Source organism: Silene latifolia, chromosome Y (assembly GCF_048544455.1).
Source record: "Silene latifolia isolate original U9 population chromosome Y, ASM4854445v1, whole genome shotgun sequence".
Classification (NCBI taxonomy): Eukaryota; Viridiplantae; Streptophyta; class Magnoliopsida; order Caryophyllales; family Caryophyllaceae; genus Silene; species Silene latifolia.
In genome coordinates, this window is record NC_133538.1 from 428265051 (window position 1) to 428291724 (window position 26674).

Consider the following 26674-nt stretch of genomic DNA (forward strand, 5'->3'; position numbering starts at 1 on the left):
CTAGATTAAAAGATCTGGAAATGAAGAACAAAAGTAACAGTGTATCGAATAAGAACTTAGAGTAAGGGGAGAAGAGAAGAGAATGAGAGAGAGTTTAAATGACGTCCTAACCTTCCTATTTATAAGAAAATAGGATTAGCTAAACCTAATTAACGGAAATAAAGCAAAAAGCCCAACCCGTAGCAAAATCCACTCGATCGAGTGGAATAAAACCACTCGATCGAGTAAACCGAGGCAAAAACCAGTCGATCGACCAGGATTAGTTACTCGATCGATCAACACACATAAGGGATCGGTTGATCGACCGAAAAAAACGCGAGGCGACTAATTATTAGACCTAAAACCACTCGATCGACTAGGAAAACATTCGATCGAGTGGATCTTGACTTTAGCAGCTTAGAATTCACGTTAGTTTGACCTTGACTTGTCCTTTTAGCTCCCGAAACAACTTCACGCATCCCAAGACAGCTATAATTCCCGCTCCAAATCTACTCTTCCTCCAAATGCATGCTAAACGGACGGCAAATGGCTTGATTTCACTACTTTATGGTACATTCCTGCATTTAAGACAAAATACACCAAAGTAGCATATTCGGGGCATTTCGTAGCATAAAACCACGATAAAAGCATAAAGATACGCGCATAAATTAGGCTAAAAAGACTATATAAAATGCACGTATCAAATCTCCCCAAACCAAACCTTTACTCGTCCTCGAGTAAACTAAAATGCAACTAATGGAACGGAAAAAGATAACTCAGAGCTAGCTACAAATGCCCACTTAAGCCAATTTAATGCAAGCAAACTAAACACTTATAGCAGGACAGTCAAATGCAAACGAGTTATAAGATGTTTATAATAAAGCTGAACCGTCGACCTTGCAAGACCTTTAACAATGGACTCTCACGGGTCACTCTTCTCTCATGAAGCAAAGGGTAAGCATATATATGTAAGAGAGAAAGAAAAATAGTCGCTCACCTAGACTACGACCCACATAAACTTGCATGCAACTAATATGATAGACAATTCTAACTACCGTATACACATTCCAACCAAACAAGGTCCTATCACCGCCGAGGGCTTACAAAAATATGGTAAAGTGAGGCAATGGGTAAGAAAAGGCAAAACATGTTATGGGAATGTGGAGGTATAGGTGATCAAGCTAGTACCTAAACAGAACCATATGACAACATATCCATTTCCAACTCAATTATGAATTAAACACATGCCCTTCATTTGGCATAAAACTCACCAAACCGAACTGAAAATACTCCTCAATAAATGTAAATAAAGCATAGGAGCAGAAACCGTCAACAATACAAACTTTTTCTTTTTTTTTTTCTTTCTATTTTCTTTTCTTTCTTTATTTTTTCGGTTTCTTCTTCTTTTTCTTCGAAATTTTTTTCTTTTTTTTTTTTTTCTTTTCCTTTTTTTTTCTTCTTTTTCACGTCCTTTTTCATCATCCTCCTTTTCTTCATAAATTACCAACTCCAAGTCAACAGATACAAGCCAAAATTTGATACAATGAAATATATACCGCATAGCATACACTAAACTAGCTTGACAAGGCAGGCTAAATTTGGAATGTTGCTAAAGGTCAACTGGCAAATTTGGCTAATGTGGAGTTTATGGGTAAAAATGAAAGAAAGGGAAATTGTAAGCACCTCCCTGCATGTGACACCAACCACTAACCCGAATGTATGACGGCAAAAAGCAATTGAATTTCATATACGTGCAAATTGATGAACATGTTATGCAAGGGGTATACTACTCACAATCCTACATGAAACTGGTCATAAATGACACCAGTTTATAAGGCTCTAATTCCTTAGAAATTATAAGTAGGTTGCCAAAATTTCAGGTCAAGTCTATATGTTCAGCTAAATTAAACATTAACTCGTAGATATGCAATAAGACAAAACTAATAAGATAACAGTTTAATGCAAGGCTTAAGCAAAAAGAAAGTTGCAGTGCAGTTTCATCAATGAAATCTACCGTTCTGACTCAACCTATTTGCAAAAATAAACGTGATTTTTGAATATTTGAATTTTTTTCTAATTTTTATGGGATTTTAAAATTTTTATGAAAATAAACAACCATGCATACATAAATTAAATGTGATAACAGAAATGCAATAAAAGCAATATGCAGACACAGATATGGATGCATAACCTCCCCAAACCAAACCGTACAATGCCCCCATTGTACCAAAACATGGAAAGGAAATGCAAACTGAAAGAGAAAGAGAATAAATGCGGAAAACTCACAAGATAGCGTGAATAAAGGGACCTCCCCAAACCGACCATGAACATGGGAGGTTGCTAAGGCCCTAAAACCGTCTCGGAAGGACGATACAAGTCAAATACACTCGATATCAAAGAAAATCGATCGATCGAGTGAAATGGGCATTCAAAACGCTCGATCGAGCAGAAAAGCAGTCGATCGAGTAGTTTCATATCTGCAGGTGGTCGATCGAGTAAAAATTTCACTCGATCGAGAGGATCTCTCAGCTAAAGTGCTCGATCGAGTAGAAAAACTACTCGATCGAGTGATTCTCAATGTATTTCCTGCAAAACGCAAATAAAGCATCCCGCAAACTAACAAGACAAGCATACTGAGATAGTTTATGGTATAGAAAACCATTTATTACATCTGGAATGAAATAAAAACAAAATAAAATCTCCGGGTTGCCTCCTGGGTAGCACTAGCTTCATCGGGTCCCAAATACCTTCTTTTTCTTCGAGTCCCTCTAATTAGTCACAATCAAAAAATTTCAAAGCGCGCACATCAAATCATACATCTGCGCATGTGCTACACAAAAGCATAAGTAGCACCATAGTGGAACAAAGAGATAGGAAATAAAATTGTATAAACATTTAAGTCTAACAAATTTCCTATGACAGCTCCTAAATTTATCCACAAAATATAGGAGCGCGGGAGCAATTGTCAATAGAGTAGGGTATCGTTTCAGATTAGCAATTTTGACATGATAAGTACGGTGAAAGGCAGTTAAATTATACGTCCACATGGGAGGGGATATGGCATTAAAAGAATTAGCATGAATCAAACGAGGTAGTGTACTTTGAATAACAATAATAAAATTATCGCTAATTACCTCAGGTAAGTTGCTCTCAATGGAATCATTGACAAAAGAATGTAATACCTCATCCGTGCTAGGAGCAAATACCGACTCACCGTTGTCCCTTCGTCGCCCTTAGTGGAATTCACCCATAAATCACGGCTTCAAGTGTATCCGACTCGGCTTCGAATAAGGGTAGCTCACCGTAACCGTCATCATCGTCAAAATCGTCGCCTAAAACGAACCCAACTATCATATCATTGCTCTCGCTTGGCCAAATCGATCGATCGAGTAGAATTTTTACTCGATCGACTACTTTCCTCCCGCATTTCACTCGATCGAGCAACAAAATCACTCGATCGAGAACTATCCTCCTGCATTTCACTCGATCGAGTAGAGATTTTGCTCGATCGAGGACTTTCTTCTGGAAATTCACTCGATCGACTACTTTTAGTTACTCGATCGAGTGATTCTTCTTGCATAGGGCTGAAATCTTCGTGTGGGGCGGTGAAATGTGATAGAAACTCGTCGTCGGAGTCATAAAAGTCGTCCTCGATTGGGCAACGCGGTTTCCTCGGGGAAAAACCGCTCTCGGAAGGTATACCTCTTCTTCTTGCATCTCACCATTAGCTGAGCGATGCGTGACTCCAGCTCAAGGATTCGAGCGTCCATATATCTATCACTCTCTTGCACTTGGGATACAAACGTCCCCACTAAATATGTCAGCTCCGCGATCTCTTCTATCTCTATCTCAGCTGCTAACTGAGCAACTACAGACTCGAGCTCATGAACTCGCAAGACATATTCTTGCGCTTGGAATGCAAGTGTCTCCATCAAGGATTTCAGCTCCGCAAATTCTTCTTCTCGTATATCGGGAGGATCTTGTTGCGGTGGCCATTGATAGGGTGGATGTGGTGGCACAACTACAGCTGCATTGCGCTCAACAGTACCACATCCCCAAGATTTCTTCCTTTCCCAACTAGCAGGTTTTTCAGCTTGGGCTTCAAACTGAGCAATTAGTCGGGAGACAGATATCATCTTGTAAAGAGGGATCGAAGGTACTCAAGCCTTCCCTTCGATAATCTCCCTCAGTAGCCTGTCTAATAAACCTGTAGGCCTATCAAAATAGCACTAAAGAAAAAGATAAGAACGGCCTCAAGGTACTCAGTCTTCCCATGAGGCGGAAAGACAAACAAAATAAAACAGATAAAAAGCGTCGCCTCCCCGGCAACGGCGCCAAAATTTGATACTGTCGTTTCGTACCAAAAATAAACCTAAGTTACTACTAACAGAAGTCAGCGGTAAGTAGGGTCGATCTCCACAGGGAGGCTAAGTTGCTATCTATCTGTTTAATTCGGTCCATCGGGTGTCACGAAATGGGGGTTGATTGTTGAACTAAACTAATGAAAAGGTAAGAGAAGAATAAACGCAAGAAATTAACAAAAAGAGAAGGGAATATGCTAGGAGTCGGTCCACCGTTGCAGCTAAACTATCGGTATACTGAGGCGATTAGACTATTGATAAGAAGAGCTATGGTCGTCACCTTTCGGTCCTTAAACAGCCCTAGAGCGTAATAGCTTAGCTTTCACCCTCACTACGATACCCTATTGTAATTAAGCAATCCTTCCCTTCCAATCTTTCGATCCAGGTCGGGGTTAACTAAATTTATTGGTCTCCTGCATGCATTCATTCGCACGATAACAGTTAAATTGCCTAATACAATTCTTATCGCAAGGCTAATCTATTCAAGTCAATTATAACATGTTGCTACCACGGCTTCCCTAATCCTAACATACTAAGGAGAATTAGCTAGACATGGAAATAAGGAAAACAAGAATAAAAGAAATAAAAAACAATAAACATTAAATTAAAAAGAGAGAAGGGAAGAAAGAATTACTAGATTAAAAGATCCTAAATGAAGAACAAAAGTAACGATGTATCGAACGAACTCGAGTAAGGGGGAGAAGAGAAGAGAATGAGAGAGAGTTTAAATGACGTCCTAACCTTCCTATTTATAAGAAAATAGGATTAGCTAAACCTAAGTAACGGAAATAAAGCAAAAAGCCCAGCCCGTAGCAAAATCCACTCGATCGAGTGGAATAAAACCACTCGATCGAGTAAATCGAGGCCAAAAACCAGTCGATCGACCAGTTAGTTACTCGATCGATCAAACACACATAAGGGACTGGGTCGATCGACCAGAAAAACTCGCTCGGCGACTAATTATTAGACCTAAAACCACTCGATCGACTAGGAAAACATTCGATCGAGTGGATCTTGACTTTCAATGACTTAGAATTCACGTTAGTTTGACCTTGACTTGTCCTTTTAGCTCCCGAAACAACTTCACGCATCCCAAGACAGCTATAATTCCCGCTCCAAATCTACTCTTCCTCCAAATGCATGCTAAACGGACGGCAAATGGCTTGCTTTCACTACTTTATGGTCCATTCCTGTATTTAAGACAAAATACACCAAAGTAGCATATTCGGGGCATTTCGTAGCATAAAACCACGATAAAAGCATAAAGATACGCGCATAAATTAGGCTAAAAAGACTATATAAAATGCACGTATCAGTGGCGACTCAACAAATGCAGGCTTATTCAACCTTTCACCGGTTTCAATGCCTCACAAATCGGTAACGGCCCATGAAGTGTTTTGGCAAACCTAGGTTCTGTGGGAGAAGTGCCGCCGCCTCAAAACCAAAACGCGCGGGTGCGCGCGGCGCTGGTGGCCCTGTCCACAGTTTGGCGCCTCCACTAGGGACACTTACTCGACATTTTCATTTTTTTTATAAGAACGAGCAAGCATATTTGAATACTAACTCCCGTCCACAGTGTGCGTATTTGGCGAAACGTCTAAGTGTGTCATAAACATTTTTGAAAAGAAACGCAGTAGTTTTTTTTTTCGTTTTTTTTTTCATTTTTTTTTCTTTGGCTGGTTTTGGATACTAACTCCCGTCCCCTTTTTGGAGATCTGGCTAATGGAAAGGTTGCGGTTGATCGAGCCCCCAGTTGACGTGACAGGATATCGCTCCCGATCATTTGTGATGAGAACGAGGCTATACATGGTGGACTTCACCCGAGTATGCAATTATTAGGAAAATAAATTGAAGAGTGAAGGTGGGCCCTTGAATAGGTGGATCGTGCCATGGTGGCATCTTAGATCGGTGACTGGTATCGTCTTTGGATCCGACACGGTCAATTCGCGTTCCTAGCTTGGAATTCATGGTCTATACTTTTTCGGAGAGATTGATGAGGCAAGTGGGCCTAAGGCAGAAAATCCCGAAGCTAGACACCGTCCCTCAAACTACCTTGGCGCATAGTTTGGAGTCTTGTCGAGAGTGGGCAATTCGCTGGGCCCAAAGGAATATGTGGTTCATACCCGTTCCGGTTGGCTCATTATGGGTATCTGAATCATATCTGCAGTGGAGGAAAGCTAGCACTTCCGAGGAGCGTGAAAAGCTAAGGAAGCACGAGCCCATAGACTATAAGATCCGCGAAGTGCCGAAGGAGAACCAAAAGTACTTAACTGAGAAGGAAGAAGAGGCTGGATATCGGGTCGTCCGTCCGTTGAAGAAACCAAAGAATGCTCCTGCCGAGAAGATGGTGGTGGATCGAAATGGGAAAGCTAGACCGCGAGAACGACCGTTAGTGATTAGGTCGGAAATAACGCAAGAGCGTCCCACTCATGGTCGAGATAAGAAATGTGACAAAGGCGACAAATGCAAGGGAAAAATGGAAGAGTAGCCTTAGTCATTTTTAATAGAATTTTTTATTATTTTAGTTTCAAATGCAAAATGCAAATGTCCTTCTATTTACATATTGAAATGACGGGTTGTATCCTATAAAAGGATTGCCTACATATTCATTAGAAAAAATGAAATCAAACCCTGTATGTAGTTCGTAAAAAAAAAAAAAGAATAAATATTCGAAGCAAGAGCTTGTAATGAACATAGAAAAAAATAAGCGTGTGTTTTACTTACTCCTAAAGAAATGCAATTCAATTTATTTCATGATATGAGGATGTCAAAATGTTAAAAAGCAAGAGCGAAATGTCATAAGCTTTTTAGCGGGCTAGGGGCCATTTTTATTTCGCGTCGCAAGCGCGGCACGTGTGTCACGCGAGGCGCGTTTTATCCTATTCTAAGGGTAATACCGTTTCAATTGGTCTAGGTTAGTTAGATCAGAAAACTCATTCCCGTCTAGGACTGTGATCTTAACCACACCGCCTGAAAGTATGGACTTGACTAAAAATGGTCCTGCCCAATTATGTTTAAATTTTCCCCGTGGATCGACAAGTAAGAGAGCTCTGACTGACTTGAGTACTAAATCCCCTTTCTTTATATTTCTGGGTTTGACCCGCTTATTAATGGCTCGTTTGATACGTGCCTGATATGTCTGCACATTATGTAATGCGCGTAGCCTCCGTTCGTCCAAGAGGACGAGTTCATCATACCTATCCCTATTCCATTTAACTTCTGGAATTCGACTTTCGATTAAAATGCGTAGGATGGGATCTCTAGCTCTACTGGTTGTACAACTTCCATGCCGCATGTTAAATAGAAAGGAGTAGCCCAGTGGGCGTCCTAACTGACGTGCGATATCCCCAAAACGCAAAGGGTATTTTGCTAGGCCAATCGCGTTAATTGTCGATCATTTTCTTGAGGATCGTGACGACATTTTTGTTAGCTGCCTCTACCGCGCTATTAGTTTGAGGTCTATATGGCGAGGAATGGTGATGTTTGATGTTATATTTGGCTAGCAACTGTTCAACTTCGGCCTGAAAATGTGACCTATTGTCACTGATGATTTCATGTGGGCAACCATATCGACAAATGATATTGGTTTGTATGAACCTTGCCACATGTTTGGCTGTAAGGCTAATTTAAGATGCTGCCTCGACCCACTTAGTAAAATAGTCGATAGCTACTAAAATGTAACAATGACCTCCTGTCCCAACTGGAGAGATTTTCCCGATGATGTGTATTCCCCAAGCATAAAATGGCCAAGGACATGTCATGGTATATAACATTGAGGGAGGAACATGGTGTACATTCCCGAAGATCTGGCAATTATGACAATGCCTGACGTGTTTGATGCAATCTGACTCCATTGGCGTCCAATACCCTAGACGCGTAATTTTCTTTGCCATCATAGGTCCACTCATGTGAGGAACGCATTCTCCATCATAAACTTCTTCCATTACTTTTTGTGCCTGTGAATGATCAAGACAACGCAAGATGACACCAAGTGGTGTTCTTTTGTATAACTCTCCCTGCATGAGGAGGTATTGAGAGGCAAGTAGGCATATGGCGCGTTGTCCTCTCTTATATATATCTGGTGGATATGTTCCATTAAGCTTGAAATTTAGAATGGCCTGGAACTAAGGCTCTCCTGGGTTTTCCTCTTCATCTGTAAGGAAGTGTACATAGGCTGGCTTTGACCGCCGTTCGATGCATAAAGGCATTTCAACCATGGTGTCTGGCATATTAATCAAGGATGCGGGTTTTGCAAGAGCGTCTGCAAACTGATTTTCTTCACGAGGCAGGTTTAAATAAGTAACCTGATCGAAAAATTGAGCAATCTGATCTATCCTAGCCTGATAGGGTACTAGACTTTCACTTCGTATTTTCCAGGATCCAATGATTTGGTTAATGATTAAAGACGAGTTCCCGTGAACTCGAAGGTTCTTGATGCCTAAACTCAGTGCTGCTTGTAAACCAATAAGGCAAGCTTCATACTCTGCTTCATTGTTTGTCACCTCCAAGACGAGTTTGACAATAAGTGGTGTATGCTCTAGGAGAAATGAGCAAAACTCCTATTCCAAATCCTCTCAAAGTGGATGCCCCATCAGAGTAAAGATCCCAAGAATCCGTACTGGTTTGTAAAATATCCTCATCTGGAAACGACCATATGTCTATTGCTTGCGTATCGTTGATAGGATTATCTGCGAAGAATTCAGCCACAGCGCGTCCCTTTATGACTTTCAAAGGTACGTATTTGAGATTGAACTCTGAGAGCATTAAGGTCCATCTTGCCAAGCGTCCATTGAGGACGGGTTTCTCGAAGAGGTATTTGACCGGATCCATTCTAGAATACACTTTGACAGAGTATCTAAGCATGTAATGGCGTAGCTTCTTTGTTGCCAACACAAGAGCGAGGCATATCTTCTCGAGAGGTGTATACTTACTTTCGTACTCTAAGAACTTCTTACTAAGGTAGTAGATAGCTCTTTCTTCTTTTCCAACAGTCTGTGCGAGCATAGCCCCTATGGCTATTTCGGTAACCGTGAGATATAAACCAAGAGGTTGATCTTGTTGGGGAGGCATTAGCACTGGTGACTTGGCCAATATCTCCTTTATCTTGTCAAATGCCTTTTGACAGTCATCGTCCCACACGGTATTGTCCGTTTTCTTGAGCTTTTTGAAGATAGGTTCGTAGATCATAGTGAGTTTCGATATGAATCGACATATGTACTACAGTTTGCCCAGGAATCCTCTAACCTCTTTTTCTGTTTAGGGTTGTGGCATCTCGATTAAGGCCTTGATCTTGAATGGATCAATTTATATCCCCCTCCGGCTGACAACGTATCCCAAAAGCTTGCCAGACGTTAGTCGGAATGCACATTTCTGAGGATTGAGCTTCATGTTGTATTTGCGCAATCTAAGGAAGAATTTGCGAAGGTTAGGAATGTGCCCTTTTCTATCCTTAGATTTGACGATCATATCGTCCACGTAAACCTCCACCTCTTTATGCATGTCATGTAGCAAAGTAGTCGCAGTGTGTTGGTACGTAGCCCTAGCAATGATTAGCCCGAATGGCATAATAGTATAGTAGTATGTGCCCCACTGAGTGATGAAGGCTGTCTTGTGCATATCTTCTTTGGCCATTTTGATTTGGTTATACCCTGCATACCCATCCATCAAGGATAACAACGTGTGATCTGCTGTATTATCTACCAATATATCGATGTGAGGTAGAGGGAAGTTGTCTTTAGGACTCGCTTTGTTCAAGTCTCTGAAATCAACACAAACCCGGATTCGCCCATCCTTTTTGGGTACGAGGAGTATATTAGCCACCCAGTCTGAATACTCGGAAACTTTGATGAATCCGGCTTTGAATTGCTTATCGATTTCTTCTTTAATCTTAAGAGCCCACTCTGTCCTCATCTGACGAAGCTTCCGTTTTACAGGTTTGAAACCTGCCTTAATTGGAATGCGATGTTCTGTAATATTCCTGACGATCCCTGGCATGTCCTTGTAAGACCAAGCAAAGACGTCTTTGAACTCGTGTAGGATGTCGATGAAACTGGCCCTTTTCGTTGGGTTTAGGGTCGTCCATATCCTAAGTTCTTGGGGTTCTAATTTCGTTCCTATGTTGATAGGTTCGGTGTTTTCTATAATTGGTGCCCCTTCCCCCTCTTCTAGTATCTATTTAATTATATAGGGAGGTAATTCGATTGTGTCTGGGCCAGGATCATCCTCATTATCATCGTAAACAGAATTGCATTCAGATTAACACAAGGAGTAAGCAGAATCAGATTTATTCATATTAATGTTTAAAAATAGTTGAAACAAAGAAGCCATATACGCAGTAGTCAGTGGCGGTAAAGGGACAGTTGCTGGGACGTTCCCCAAGCTACTGTTACTAGGCGATGCTATGCTAGGAGAAACAAAAGGGTGGGGAGTTACGATAGGAGGAGACTCTCTAACGACTTCTCTAGACTTAGATTCTGACTCCGACTCTGATTCCGACTCTGACTCGAATTCATCATCTTCGGGTTCTCCTTTGAACATCTCTCCTTCTCTAGTAGTGACCTTGAAAAGTTTTCCTTGATTATTGGTCCACTTGATCGACTTTCACCATCCTTTCTGCTGATTTGAGCTGGAGTCAGTGATCAGTGCTGTAGGGTTAAAATGGTCGTCTTGAAGTATCATGGTAATGATCTCAGTTTGCGCTGCCTTGACGAATCGATCCTCTCCAAATAGAAGGCTAACAACCTGTTTGTCGAGACAAGGTGTCTGACGAGTTTTGACGGTAGGAACCGTTTCTAGAGGAATGAAGTAGCAATCGTGGAAGACCTCGATTCCAGCTAGTTGATTGCCTCTGTACCACCAAGGTTCGGGAAATCCATGAAAATATTCACAATCCCCTTCCCTGACGAAGTACCCATTTAGTGTAGGGAGATAGGGTTGCATTTGGACTCCCTTACTTTTGCGATTCTGAACTTGAGTAAGCATTTTGAAGGTTTCGGCCTTCGTTGGCTTGTACCCCAAGCCTAGTGGTATTTTTTGGGAGTTACCTTCCTTATAAGGTGTAAAGGTACTCTCTCTGATAGGGTTTAGTGGCATTCCTGGGAAGTATCCCTGGGATTTGAGTATGTGGTTGACCACTAAGTTGGGGTATGGGTTGATGTACAAGAGAGCCAGCTCGCTTTGTATAAGGTTTATGATTTGAAATACTCCAAGCTCGTGCATTGGATCTGTAACTACTTGGTTGCTTGACATTTTCTCTATTACGGCCTTGATAGGTGACGAAGTGATCGTCACTACCTTGCCATCTAGAGGGATCTTGATCTTTTGGTGTAAGGTGGATGTCACTGCTTTGGAAGCGTGAATCCAGGGCCTACCTAGAAGTATATTGAAAGATGCCTCGTTGTCCACCATCTGAAAATTAACCTTTCGCTCGATTGGCCCAGTGGCCACAGTAAGGTTAATTAGCCCCACTACTTTACATCGCGTTCCATCGTATGCCCGAACGCCTTGATTAGTAGGAGTCGAGTCTGATTCTTTCATGCCTAACTTGTATGCCGTCTTTAGTGGTATGACATTGACTGCGGAGCCATTATCCACCAAAGTCATTGGTACGTTTTTCTTCAAGCATGTGACTGTGATGTATAGAGCGAGGTTATGAGTGACGCCAAAGGGAGGCAAGTCCTCATCTGAGAAAGTAAGTGGGTTACTTAGCTCGACTAAGTCTTTGAAGACTAGGTTGACGACGTCATTGGGTGTAGAGTCGTGTGCTACGTTCAATTTAGCCAATGCTTGTAGTAAAGCCTGGCGATGAGGAAATGAACTTGCAACTAGTTTCCAGACTGAAAGATCAGCCTTTGCCTTTTGAAGTTGCTTCAATAAATGGTCAGCAGATGTATCTTCGCCATCATTTGGTGTGATGACATTGGTGTTAGTAGTTGGACCATTAGCAACTGGACCACTCGTTTGTCCTTGAGTGATATTTTGATATGGACGTCCCGAGCGAATAAGGTGGTCTACATCTTGATCTTCACTAGCCTTGACTAGAGGATGTTCTTTAAGATAAACATCTTCATCATCATCCGCCCATATTCCATTGACGATACCGAGCTCTCTCAAGCTTATGATTTCAGCTGCTAGGCTGATGATTTGCTCGACTAGATTGTCGGTCACTGCGATCACTTCTTGCACTGTGGATCATTGAGATAAGATTGGAACCACTAGCATGTCTCCCCTAGGTATAGTGCTTGGATTGCGTAGGGTTGCCCATGTAGCTTATAGCTCTGAAACTTGTCTACTTACACCGTTTGCCCATGCGACAAAATCAGCAATAATAGGGGAGATGGTGGAATAACTCTCCTAATTTTCTAGTGCATTGACCTCATCTTCAGCTGGAGAAATGAGGTGTGAACAATCCAAGGTGGATTCCTCATCTATGATCATCAGAATTCCAAGAGGATTCTGAGTATTGCTAGGCTTGCTTGCAGGAGGTATAGGCAGGCGCCCATCTTCAATCATATCCGGAATGGCATGCTTCAGTTTGAAGCAATTCTCCGTATCATGCCCTTTGCCTCTATGGTACTCGCAGTAGGCATTTTCATCCCAGAACCTAGAATTCTTCTCTGGGTCAGGTGTAGGTCCTATGGGTTGGAGTTTGCCTTGTTTCATCAATCTTTTTAGAGCATTGGAGTACGAGTTACCAACGTTGGTGAACTTCCTCCGCGGGTTATTCTTCTTAGTAGACGATTCGACAAGGTTGATCTCGTCGATCTTGCTAGTGGAGCCATAAGAACGACTCGTTGTGCCTTGATATCCGCGACCTACCGTTTTGGACAAGAGTCCTTTACGGATGTCGTCTTAAATTCTTATTCCTAACATAGTTAAGTCTTTGAAAGACTTTATTTTTTGGTACCTTAGATGGTTCGCATAGATTGGCCTTAAATTGTCCACTAACTTTTCAACAAGAGTAGCTTTGTCTGGGCGTTCGACGAGTTGCGTGCTAGTCTTTCTCCACCTACTTAGGAAGTCGGTGAAACCTTCTTTCTTATTTTGGGTAAGAACCTCTAGAGTGCGCATATTGACTTGAATTTCAGCATTATCTGCATACTGGTTCGTGAACTCAATTGCAGCATCATCCCAAGTAGTAATTTTCTTATGATCCAAGGAGTTGAACCATTGCTTAGGAATAGTATCAAGAGATGAAGGAAAGATCCTTATGAACATCTCTGGCTTAATGCCTTTGATATACATATCATCTTTGAATGCACGAATATGGTTCAAAGGGTTTTCATGCCTCTTAAACTTCGAGATGTCAGTCATGTTGAAGTTAGTTGGCACTTGAGCATTTACTGCCTCATATTTGCGACTGTTTTCCCTATAGCTGTCATCTCTCTTGAGATACATTAGTTGCTCCTCCAAATACTGGAGTCGCTTTTCAGCTTCAGTAGGACCTGGTGGAAGATTGACTTCTGGTTGTTCAAAGGGTAGAGGATTATCGTGTAAGAGCGTGTCGGCAATGGGATCCTCTGCAGGAGGAAGTCTAGCTTCTAGGATTTGATCATTAACATTTGCGGGTTATTCAGGTTGAACATTAACTCTTCCATGACTAGTCCCCACCATTTTGGACTGAGGATAAGAAATCGACGACGAATCAAAATACGATCGACCATTATTGCACACTTACTCAAAAAAGACTCGACTCGTGAAGTGGGTTGTGCCACTGTGTCAAGTGGGATTTGAAAATGACAAATTTTGAAATGTTTGTCCTAGACAATTGTAGTGTAGTTGTAAGAGTGCTGACTCGAAGTGAGTTTTGAAATGGGTTTGGGGCCCGAAGTTTGACTCGATATTTGGACAGAGTTTCGGCTTATTTTGCGCTGTTTTAGGCCATTTTTGAAAATGTTTATGTCTTGAAATGGATTTTATTTTATAAAATTTCGTCATAGTTTTGTTAACTGACACGGCTGTCGCAACCCTATCAAAAATAAACCAACCGGCTCCAACTAATATAGCAGAGGTAAGTCGGGTATCGTACTCCACTGGGAGGCTATTGTATCTACTTGTTATCTAGTCCGTCACGGTCACAAATTGGAGAAAAGGCCGCGGGCAATGCGAGTTACTAACCCACCACAAGCTATCATGCCCGATGATTTTAACCCGACAACGTTAAAATGATGAGCTGTCAAATAGGAAATGTTAAAAACAAATGGGGCACCGCTATCAATGTTCAGGTACCCGGCTAAAATGGACAGCTCGGTGTTATTAACGTTGTTAGGCTCATGACGACCGAAAATGGTTTCTCTTAGTAGACGGAGAAAGTAACGGGCTGGTGGTAAGTGGACTTGAGCACCACGTCGCTGACCGAAGGGAGTGTGTGTAGGTGTAGGCCAAATCTGAGACACGAGCTTCCTATGAAGCTCAAGAAAACCGTCACTAACTAAACCCAACCTGACCCCAAACTCAGTTAAGGTCCCAGTAAAGGTGGTGTTAAACAGTCTAAAAGTAATACACTTGCTCCCATGGTTAGTCGCATAGGCCGTAGGGTGAAACTCGAAAGAGCTGAAAAATTCTAAGGTCGACTGTCGATATGTGAGCTCTTTCAAGGTGGCCAATCCTGATATTCCCGTCCCGTTAAGCAACTCAACAACGGGCTCTAAGATTCCCAATTTCTCTAAGGAAGGTCGACACAGGAAACGGGTCGATGTCATGTTACATTCCATTAAATTTAAAAATCGAGTACGGTGGGACGGGGATATAAACCGTACCTGCGGAAACTCAGGTAAAGTTTTCGTGGAAGTGTCAGCATTTTTCCTAGCAGCGGCACATAAAGCAGCAGCACGAAACCCCGTACTCGTCCCAGAGCACGAACCAGAAATTGTTGCAATGGTAGTAACAAAAGCAGCAGGAATAAGGGCAGTGGCGGCAGTAGTAACAACCTCAGCAACGGGTGTCAACACCGTAAAACCAGTAACAGCAGTTGTCGACATGGCTTTTTTGACACCGGTTCCTTTGCTGTTGTCCATGTCTATAATGAAAGAAAGTTCCAATCAAATTCAATCAAAACAAATCAAATTTTCCCCAAACCAATTTCCTAAAACCCTATTTTGTATAAAACAAAGGGGAAATTGCAATTTAAACAATAAATAAGGGGAAAGAGCTTACTTGAACGATTACCCAACAAGAAACTCAATTAAAATCAACAAGAACACAAAATAATCGAAATAATTTGATTTTTTCTCAAACCCTAATTTCGAAAATTAGCCCCTAATTAGTCGAAACTGATGAAGCAAATAAGGGTGAATGATTTAATTGATGAAATGAAAAGTATTTGGGTAATTTGTTTGATAAATTTGGGGAAGAAATTGAAGGTTTGGTAAGGAAATCAAAAGGTGTCGAAGGGAATTGGGGGTTTTTGAAAAAAAATGCAAATGAACAAAAGTTAAGGAAGAAGAAAACTCCCTCGTGTATTATCAGCTGAAACTGCTCGATCGAGTAGTTTTAAACTGCTCGATCGAGAGCTTTTCCTTTTATTTACTCGATCGAGAGCTCTGAGTGCTCGATCCAGAACCCCCAAATTTGGCTTGCTCGATCGAAAAGTTTGAACAGCTCGATCGAGGACTCTTTCTTGGCCTTTTTGCTCGATCGAGCAAAAAAGTGTTCGATCAAGTGCTCTCCTCTTGGCAAGCTTCCCAATGATCATCATATTGCCATAACTTGCAATTTACGCAAAAATACTTCCCGCAAAAATACCAAAATAACAGTATGCAGTCTATATTCGGTCCTAGACTAATTAAACTAACGTCTATTCCTAATATCTAAATGCAATAAAAATGTCTAACAAATTCAAAATTACAAATTGTTTTTATAAGCCGGATAGCACTACGGCTCATCTTCCGAAACACTTGAACAACCCGAAAGAGGGCTTCTGACTGGAAGAGGTCCCTTCAGCATTGCGGACCGTCCTTTTAGGCCTCCATGTACTTGAATTGATCAAAGGAGAGTAGTCCGCATCTACATATGCCTTTACTCTCTTCTTTACTTTGTCGGGCCTCTCCTTCTCTTCTCCTTGAATGCCTTTATCTTCGACACCGTCTTTAGCAATGGGCTCAAATTCCAATGTACTCTCATCACCGGGATCTCTAATATCCAATCTGCCAAGACCTGTAACAATAGAAATGACAGGATGGTCCTCCATATTGCTCCCAATATGGGGCGGAGGTGTTAACATAGCAGCACATTATTCAATATTGTCATTTGGAGGTTCCGTATCAGGGTCTTTAGAGGGAATAGCATTGCAGGGCTTGACTTTCATAGGCACCCTACGAACACTATACTAGTAAAAGGTCAATTCCTCATCACCTACCTAAAAAGTCAAAGTCTCCCCCCGACATCTATTACTGAACGAGCGGTATATAGAAATGGTCGTCCTAAAATAATAGGAGTATATGAGTCTTCGGGGATATCTAAGACTACGAAGTCAAGAAGAATAAAGAATTTCCCGATCTTGACAGGTATGTCCTCTAAGACACCTAAAGGCTGTGATACAGTATGGCCGGCCATCTGTACGGTCATATTGGTACAATGAAATTTGGTCAAACCAAGCCTCTTGGCAAGACACAATGGTAAAACGGTCACGTTAGCCCCCAAATCGCATAATGCATTGTCAATTAAATGGGTCCCATTGTGACATGGTATAGAGAAACTACCCAGGTCAGACAACTTAGGTGGGGTCTTATTTTGAATAAGGGTAGTGCCCGCTTCAGTTAAAGCCACCGTCTCATGGTCATTTATATGCCTCCTACGTGCTAAAATGTCTTTCATAAATTTCATGTAGGAGGGTACCTGGGTTAGTAACTCAGAATATGGTACGGAAACATGAAGACTTTTCAAAACTTAAGCAAACTTACCGAATTGTTGCTCAATCTTCTTGTTCTGCAATCTTCCTGGAAATGGGACCGGAATTGGAGTAGACGGGTCTTCATTTTTCTTCTTATCGTCGTTCAAATTAGATTTTGACGACGAATAATCAACTTCGGCATTGATATTGCTCGATCGAGGAATATTACCTCTTGATCGAGTAGTTTTCTCAGCAATAGTGCTCGATCGAGCACTTTGATTTACTCGATCGAGACCCCTCTTTTCCTCAGTGCTCGATCGAGCACTTTCATCCATTCGATCGACCACTTTCTCAACAAATGTACTCGATCGACCATCAGCAACTCCTCGATCGATTACCTTACGCGGAATAATTACTTCGTCGTCTAAAGATGCCTTTCTCTGAACAATAGCTTCAATCCCCGAGTCATAGAATTCAGCATTCTCCTTTGATATTTTGGGTCCCTCATAGGAAAGACCACTCCTCAAATTGATCAAATTTACTGTCTCATGTGGTTTTTTATCAGGTTGTGACGGTAATTGGTCGGGTTGTCTCGAAGCTTGCTTACTAGCCACTTGAGCCATTTGGGACTCAAGCAATTTGATAGAAGCATCCTTTGCTTGGTCACTTTTCTGCATTTGGATGGCCAGAGATTACACCATCGACTTCAACTTGGCTATGTCATTATTGCCAGTAGAAGAGGCACCTTGTTGCGTCGGTGGGAAAGAAGGAGACTTTTGATAGCCTTGTTGTTAAGCTTTATGTGGTGGCAGATAGGTTTGTTGTTGCTACGGTGGAGGTGTAGGATTCAACACATTTTGGCTAGTCCACCTCAAATTGGGATGAACTCCTGCTTGGTTGTTATAATAGGAGCCTCCTTGCATATATTGCTGAAAGGCATAGACTTGCTCCTTCTTAGCTAAGCATTCCACTGCACTATAACCATTAGTACCACCACATCTCTCACATGAGACGGTCTCTTTTTTAGTCAACAAGTGAACCGTCTGTTGATTCCCCACGACCTGCAACTCAAACTTATCAAATCTTGCATTCATGGCTTCCAGCCGTGCCACAATTGCACTGTTATCTATAGAGACCGTTCTAGTACCACTTCTTGGATTCCCATATTCAGCAGAATGGGTGGCTATCACTTCTATAATACCACAACCCATATCATCATCAATATTCTTCTGAAATCTTCCATTGGCTCCAGCATCTAAGACAGCCTGGCGATCATCATACAACCCATTATAGAACTGGTTGTATAGAAACCACTGGCCAAACCCGTGATGTGGGATAGACCTAACCAGCTTCTTGAATCTACACCATGCATCGTACAAGTTCTCAGTTGGACTTTGTTTGAAACTTATAATCTGTCCTCTCAATGCATCAGTTCTCTGTGGAGGGTAGTATCTCTTGTAAATAGCAAGAGCCAAGGCTTCCCAATCAGTAATCCTAGCTACAGTCCTATCCAAATCAGTAAACCATTCTCGGGCTCCATCAGTAAGAAAAAAAGGAACTAATACTTCCTTTATCTTCTCTTGTGTCACTCCCTTAGTAGCAGGAATCGTAGAACAATAATCTGTGAAAACCTCCATATGCTTCCTCGGATCCTCACTTGCTACTTCCCTAAATAGGTTTCATTCCACGAGATTAATATAGGAGGGCCGAATATCAAAGGTATTCCCCTCATCATCAGTCGAAAGCTTGAAACCTTTCGGAATAGAGTCAGCTATCGGCTAAGAATGACTGGCAATGTTAGGCATCTTCGCAGATTTGGTTGCAGAAATAGAAGTGTCTTCCTCTAAAGACCGAGCTTCTGCAAAACTAAAATTTTCAATAGCAAGTTCAAGAGTACTCAAGACTTCCTCTTGGCGAATTCCTCTCAATAGGTTTTGTCTACGGTGAAATGTCCTCTCTAGTTCAGGATCAGCTGGTACTAATTCTGACCTGTTAGACCTGGGCATAAACAAAACTAAGAGAAAAGAAATAAAAACTATCTCAAGGAATTATAAATCCCTTGAGACTAAGACAAACTAAAATAAGACAAGTAAATAAACTACTTGCCTCCCCGGCAACGGCGCGAAAATTTGACACGGCTGTCGTAACCCTATCAAAAATAAACCAACCGGCTCCAACTAATATAGCAGAGGTAAGTCGGGTGTCATACTCCATAGGGAGGCTATTGTATCTACTTGTTATCTAGTCCGTCACGGTCACAAATTGGGGGGGTTTTGATTTGATTTGACTAAACTACTGAACTGAATTAAAAGCAATGAAAGGGATAACATATAAAACAGATAAGAGTGAAAAAGGATGTGATCAAAATGGAAGAAAGATGCTAGGATGTCGGTTCACCATGATATCACACAATTCTGCTTAAAGGTAAGGTCAGTCGGTCTGATGTGAGAAGGGTAAAGGAAAGGTCCTTCCGGTCCGCTATCCGCGCCAAAATACTACTAACTTAGCTTCCGCCCTCATTAGAGTAGTCTATTGTTCATAACAGGTCTATTCATTCCAATATTTCAATCTAGGTCTGAAATTAACAAGTTTAATTAATTTAGAAGCGTGCACTCAACTAAACAATTACAATTTTATTTCTATGAATCAATTCTCACATGTAAAATATTCTAATCTAATTATAACACCATTGTTTTAATATCATGGATCCCCTAAGGATTTAGCTACGCATATTCATAGTGAAACTAACAACGATTGATGAAGTAATGATAAACATGGTATTAAGATGTATAGAGAGAAATTGCATAAACTAAATAATAATACTAATAAAAACAGAAATTAAAGACAACAATATAAAGTATGCAAAGGAGAATTAAATTAAATAAAGAGAGTAAAGAGAGATTACAAAAGTTTGAGATCCGGCAAAATGAAAGCAAACCAACGTCGAACAAGATAAAGCTAATGTAAACTGAATGTTTAAGGTAAAGATGAGATGATAAAGATAACCTAAACCTAATGACGTCTTTCCTTTATATAGGAAAGATATTGATGAAACACGCAACTTAAGATAAATAAGATTATGCGAGAAAATCTCGCATCAGCTAGCAAAGTGCTCGATCGAGCATCTTCAATGCTCTCGATCGAGGAAACATCCAGCCAAACCTCTCGATCGAGGACTTCCTATCCTCGATCGAGGACCTCCATTAAGCCACATCTCGATCGAGCTCAGCAGGGTCTCGATCGAAGACAGTTCACCATCCACAAGCTCTCGATTGAGCATATCAGCCATTCAAACTTCTCGATCGAGTACACTGCTACTGAAATAGGCCAAAGTACGTATAGTTTATCTTCCAAGGTGACTTCACGCATCCCGAGACAGTGATATCTCTGCTCTAATTCTTCCATCTTCTAAATGCATGAAAACGGGACAGTAAAAGGCTTGATTCCGCTACTTTCAGGTCCATTCCTATAATTAAAGCCAAATGAACCAAAGTAGACTATTCGGGGAACATTTTTAGCATAATACTACGGCAATTACATGGAAATGCGTGCATAAGAGGCTTAAAAAGACTATATAAAATGCACGTATCATTTACAAATGGTGATGACGTATATGATACAAACATACATATGGGCATTATAACGGTATGTTGAGTGCATTTAATGGGTTTTGGCTTTAAAAAACGTGGGTTGCCATACCAAGCAATCAAACCCTGGTCTCTGGAGAGGTCTGTGCCAAACACGAGTAAGGTCGGTTCCTAGTCCATTTCCTCAAGTAGTGAAAGCTCTCGATACAAACATGAGTATGTACCGCAGTATGGTTGATGTCAATCGCTATCCATCTTTAGGCCCAGATAGGAATTTGGACCGTCCGGACGGGACGATTGGTATAATGGGTTGGTTTAGGGCCTAGGAAGACCAAATGAAACGTGAAAATCGACAACTGTCTCGTATAAACTATTCCCTAACCTTATTCAAGTTTCACCTTGGGTAACACGTAAGTGTATCATCCCCAGCGGAGTCGCCAAACTGTGGACAGGGCCACCCGCGCCGCGCGCGTTTTGGTTTTGAGACGGCGGCACTTCTCCCACGGAACCATGGTTTGCCAAATCACGTCATGGGCCATTACCGATTTGTGAGGCATTGAAACCGGTGAAAGGTTGAATAAGCCTGCATTTGTGGAGTCGCCACCAATTTATTGTGGAAAATTGGAAACCGTTCGAATACCACGTGCCATGTCAAGACACAAAGTAATGACATGAACACTAAGAACTCATTACCCTTAGCATTCTATGTCTAGAATGACTCTCGAGATGCCAATGGACACGGATGTCCAGAGATAGGTGGAGGAAGGGGTGAGGGTTCGTATCAGGAAGTTATTTAATTTGAACATCTAATCATGCCCGCCTCGATAGCGGCCTCTACAAATGATTAGGGACGTCATTCATATTTGATATGTCGTGTAATGCATGCAATGCAACAAACATGGATTTATCCTAGCATGTGAAATTAGACTATGTCGGTTAACACGTGTTTTAGCAAACAATTTGGTCTAAGTAAATATTAGATTCAATATATGTGAATGCCATACAATTAAATCATAGATAATAATAATTACGATAAATAAATTACAATAATTAAAATTATAAAAATTACAAGCTTTATCTGATCTACGTCAAAAGCACGCTCAAAGACGGGATTTCGAAGAAGAAAATAAAAGGAAAATAAAATTAGAATTAAAATATGAAAATATGTCACATTAGAGGTGATAATATGAATAATAGTTGATTTAAACCGTAGTTACGAGCTACGTCAAAGCGAGAAAGAGTTCAGAAGCAGAAACCAACCCAGAACAGGCGCAACATCTACTGTGTCCTCTGGAAAAGGCGCAACACTTCATGCGTCTGTTCTCGAGCTGGGTTCTGGCTGTGAAGTTAGAATCACAACACTGTTATTGTTTGTTGGTAGATTTAAGATGGATTATCGATATTAGACTCGAATTAAAGTGTTTTAACCTATCATATGTATCTGGACAAGTCATAGAACGAATTAAAACGAGAAATTACCCGGTTTACATGATTATGATTATACGATGAACTCATGTCGGAAATACAAAAAGGCGAAACTTGAGGTTAGATTAAGACGAAACTGGACAAATAAGAATCAGAAGAAAACTTATGTATCAAATTGGGACTCCAGAACCTCGACATGAACAAGTCGAAACCCCGAAGAATCGATTTGAACTAAAACGGCGAAAACCCGCAAGTATTGAATTACTCGGGATTAAGGACGAATTAAGTATTGTAATTAAAAGGGAGTTGTTAAAATATGATTTATATACTGAAATAACAAAGAGAACGAAGGAAAGTGAAATAATAAGAAAAGGAAGAAACTTAAAGGAAGTCGAGGAAGAAGAAGAAGAAGAAGAAGAAGAAGAAGAAGAGCAGGAGCAACAGGCAGCCTCTGGAAGAGGCGCAGCAAGGCTGCGATCCTTCCTGAAGGCGCAGCTGCTTCTGCGTTTCTTCTCGACGTCTGCCTCTGCTATTTCGTAAAAACGGCTTTAAAAGGTGGATTTTAAATCGGTTTTCGAACGTGCTCTTGATATAGATTTACATTAATTGATACAAAATAAAAGTACAAAACTAAAATGGGATTTACACCCTCAGACTTACATGTTTGACGAACTGAGATTGACTAAAGTTATCGTTTAGTGATTGCTCGACTCGAATATGCGTGGAAAGTGCCCTCGTTAGAGGATTTAGTAGATTGATTAGGTTGATTAAAAGTGGAGTTGGTCAAGTTGGTCGGTCTATGCAACATGACTGGGACTCAGAATGATCTGAGCTTACGTGGTCGATTAATCAAGCACGTAGGCGTCGAATGGCAATAGCGTAGTCTAGAATTTAAAGAGAGAGAAAGAAAGGGCGAAACACTCGCGTGCCAAATATGGAGGCCGAAGGCCTCTATTTGTACTAAACATATGGAAGAGTTTTGGAATGACACGAATATGGAAACAAATCTCAAAAATATTCTGGAAAATGTGAAAAGAGGACTAGAGAAGAGGCGCATCAACTACTGCATTTCTTCGAAGAGGCGCAGCATTTGCTGCGTCTTTTCTCCAGCAGTTTCCTCCTTGGCAAGAAAGATTTCCGCGTTTTATTATGGAATTTCGGTAGATTTACACTTCCTTATTCCATGAAACACAATATTACGGTAGATATTTACTTAAAATATTAATTTTATTTAGGAATAAATATCTAGAGAATTTTAGAACATTCCAGAATATTCCGACACGGCATTTAAACGGTTTTTTGAAAATGAAGCGGTTTTTGACCCGGACTCCAAATGAACTCTAATTACTGTCAAAATGACCGTATCGTTGAGTAGATGATAACCCAGGGGTTGACTCGAGTGTTTGAACTACCACTTGATGATGAACTTACGGACTGTCATAAATCGTTCCGCGAATCAAACATGCGGCCCAATCATCACTGGGTGGTTAGCGGGAGGTGTAGAAATGAGGCATCTACAAATAATATTAATATACTAAAGCTAATCCCTCCACTAATCATACACGACATAAACAACACAAAGAGGGGAAGCGGCATATCGTGAAAAACAGGACGCAGCAGGGATGCGAAGCCGGCCCACCGGCCGTCGATTAGGTCACCGGATGGGGGTTCTCTGGAAACTTCAATTGAATTTGTTTGTTGTGGGAGCCGGTGGAAGGGTCGGCAGCCGGTGGCCCGTCTGGGAACACCATTTAAGATGCAATTGAGTTGAAGCGCTGCTGCGAGGCGGTTGGCTGGCTGCCGGTGGCTAGGCCGGCTGGGAGGTCTCTGCAAAATGGTGGGTAAGTTTTGTGTATTATGGGCCGGTGGTGAGGGCGGCAGCCGGCGGCCCGTCTGGAAGGACAAATGATGTGATTGTTGATGTTAGGAGCCGGCCTGTCGACGGCCAATTCTATGGCCGACTGGGAATATCATTTGGTGTAGTTAAAAGGAAGTTGCGGTATGAAGGTAATCGTGGTGAATGGGGGTGTTTGATGAGTTTAATGGTGATGTTGATGGTGGCTGTATAGTGAAGGTTGTCGAAGCATGAAGGTGGGTGTTTGGTTGTTAAGGGATGTCGGGTTTCGGGTGGAGATTGCTCGTGGGTCAGAGGTGAGGCAGAGGAGGGGGTTGATGCACAGAGAAGGACAAAGCACCAGGGATGTTGTGATGGTGATGAACACGGTGAAGGACATGATGATGGTGGATGAAACGGTGATGTCTGTGTTGTCGATGTTGTTGCTGCTGGTGCTTGAATGGAGATAAGGTGAATGCTCGATATTGTTGAGGTTGTTGATGGGGATGTTATATAGAATTTAGGGGGTTTGATGATAAATGGGTGTTGACTGGTTGTGTGTTGGTGATGATGAGAGTCAACTATTGACTTTCCACTTTGTTTTCTTGCCATGACCCGTCTTTATTCTCACGATCTCCGTATTTTTCCGCCTTGCCTACAAATTATATTTATCCGCCATGCCTAAAAATTATAGGAGTATTTTGATGAGGGTCCTTCTTCTTTTACTGTGGATGAAGATCTGGATTTGAGTGAGCTTAACCTCCGCCAATGTCGGTGGAAGATTTGTGATGGCCACTATACTGCTGCTGTTCGGGTGATTTGTTCCTCTGAGGTTGACCCCTACTCCGATGCCACTCTTGTGGCCCTGCGTGAGAAGCATCTTGTCGCCCCGCCTCCTTCATTGCCTCCTTTTTCTGGGGATCATCATCCTCTGGTTGCCTCTTCGGCGCTGGTCTTGGATATGATTCGGAGTTTCCCACGGGGTACTTCTTGTGGGAGGGATGGTTTTCGTGCCTAGCACCTTATGGACTGTTTGAGTGGCGGTACTGTGACTATCTCTGACGATTTGATCAGTTATATTACTAGGGTGGTTAATCTTTTTCTTGAGGGCCGGTGTCTTCTTCCTCTGGGTTAGTACATTGCCAGCACCCCTCTCACGCCACTCGTTAAACCGGGTGGTTGAGTTCGTCCTATTGTTGTTGGTATGGTCTGGAGACGGCTTGTCTCTAAGGTTGGTGCTTCTATGTTTGGTCCGTCTTTATCTTCTTATTTTGATGGGCTTCAGTTCAGGGTGGGTGTGTCCGATGGAGGAGAGGCTATCTTGCATGCCTTGAACCGGCTCATTGAGGCTCAGGGGGCTCAGGTTGGGCTTTCTATATTGCTTGTTGATTTCCATAATGCGTTCAACCTTGTTGATCGTTCGACCATGCTTCAGGAGGTCCGCCGTCGTTGTTCGGCTCTCTCCCGTTGGGTGGAGTTTTGTTATTCAAGCCCAGCCCGCCTTTTTTATGGGGAGCACTGCTTGTGGTCTTGTCAGGGTGTTCAACAGGGTGATCCGTTGGGCCCTTTGCTTTTCGCTTTGGTTTTGCATCCTTTAGTTTGCAAGATCCGGGACACTTTTGACCTCACTTTGCAGGCGTGGTACTTAGATGATGGCACCATCGTGGGTGATACTTTGGAGGTGGGGCAGGTCTTGGATTTGATTATGGTGGATGACCCTCGTTTTGGATTGCATCTTAATGTCTCCAAGACGGAGGTCTTTTGGCCTATTGAGGATCCTCAGAGTCGACTTCCTGGGGTTTTGCCCCCTTCTATTTCTCGGCCATTGCATGGTGTTACAGTTTTGGGTGGACCTGTCAGTGCATGTTTTGATTTTAGCACTGAGATTGTAGCAAAGAGAGTAACCAAGACCATTGAGCTAATGGATTTGGTTGCGAAGATTGAGGACCCGCAATGTGAGTTGCTTCTTCTTCTTCGAGCTTGTACTAGTATTTCCAAGCTATACTTCTCACTTTGTACTTGCTCCCCTAGTGTTTTTGGGTCTGTCCATCTTCCTTTTGATGCCGCTCTTCGTTCTAGCTTGGAACGTATTGTCACCACGTCTGGGCCGGGTTTTGGGGATTGGCCGTGGCACCTTGCTACAGTCCTTCTGTTGCCTGTTTTCTACACTAACGATGTAGGAACTGGTGCAAAGCAAAAGGGGAACTAACAACCGACAACGCTTCTCCGAAACACAACACAAAAAAGCCAAAATCACAAAATAAACCACAATCCAAAAACACATATACACAAACCGCCTCACGCAAAATACATTGACGCACGTTCGATACAAGCGACTGAATGTACAAACGGAATCCGGTACATACATTTATCATACAGACACTGGCCTAAGACAACAAACTGGGGGCTACCTGCCACCTACCGGACTAAGCACTCCCTATCCTTCCCATCGGAAAATAAAGGAACAACATGGGAAACGGAGGAGTAGCAACGGAAGGAGAGGTGGTTACCATGGGGGTAACACCGCGTTCCCACTCCATGACAAAAAGAAAAATGATGCCTGGAAGACTTCGGATGACGCGACAACCGAGGATCGTAACTTAGCACGTTATCCCGACGTTGACCTCCAATCATCAGAATTCAAGGATGAAAGGGAACC

General features: G+C 42.0%; 1 pseudogene; it reads left to right on the forward strand.

Moving 5' to 3' along the window:
- Window positions 1-26674, forward strand: part of LOC141632531 (putative L-type lectin-domain containing receptor kinase S.5) — a 177023-nt pseudogene that overhangs the window by 99659 nt on the left and 50690 nt on the right.